The 362-nt window shown below is 50.8% G+C and overlaps 1 protein-coding gene across 1 annotated transcript in view; it reads right to left on the bottom strand.

Moving 5' to 3' along the window:
* Positions 1-362, bottom strand: part of LOC104510977 (E3 ubiquitin-protein ligase AMFR-like) — a 28,902-nt gene that overhangs the window by 1,160 nt on the left and 27,380 nt on the right.

Consider the following 362-nt stretch of genomic DNA (forward strand, 5'->3'; position numbering starts at 1 on the left):
AACCGACGTTTTTCAAACATGAAGGAAAATCATTCAAGGAGACAAATTCTTAGGTGGTGTCACAGCCCCCACTATTTATGGGAAGGCGTTTCAGCGGGGGAGAAAACCCACAGGCAGGCAGCCCGGTCACACCAACGGACACCCAACTCAGCGCAGTTTCTGCAGACTCCCTTGGCAGCCTCCCTGCGACACAAGGGCAGGGACAACATTTGTTACAAATGCTAAAAAGCCTTCCCAGCACCACTAAAGTGCTTTTCCTTCTCTTTTTAATCAGCAGCGGGATGCTCGTGAAGTTCACCACCGTGACCGGAAGGCACGCGGAAAAGTTAAATTCCACCTGTAGCACCTAGTACTAGTTGGGC

Source organism: Eurypyga helias, unplaced genomic scaffold (genome assembly GCF_000690775.1).
Source record: "Eurypyga helias isolate BGI_N326 unplaced genomic scaffold, ASM69077v1 scaffold1826, whole genome shotgun sequence".
NCBI classification, from domain to species: domain Eukaryota; kingdom Metazoa; phylum Chordata; class Aves; order Eurypygiformes; family Eurypygidae; genus Eurypyga; species Eurypyga helias.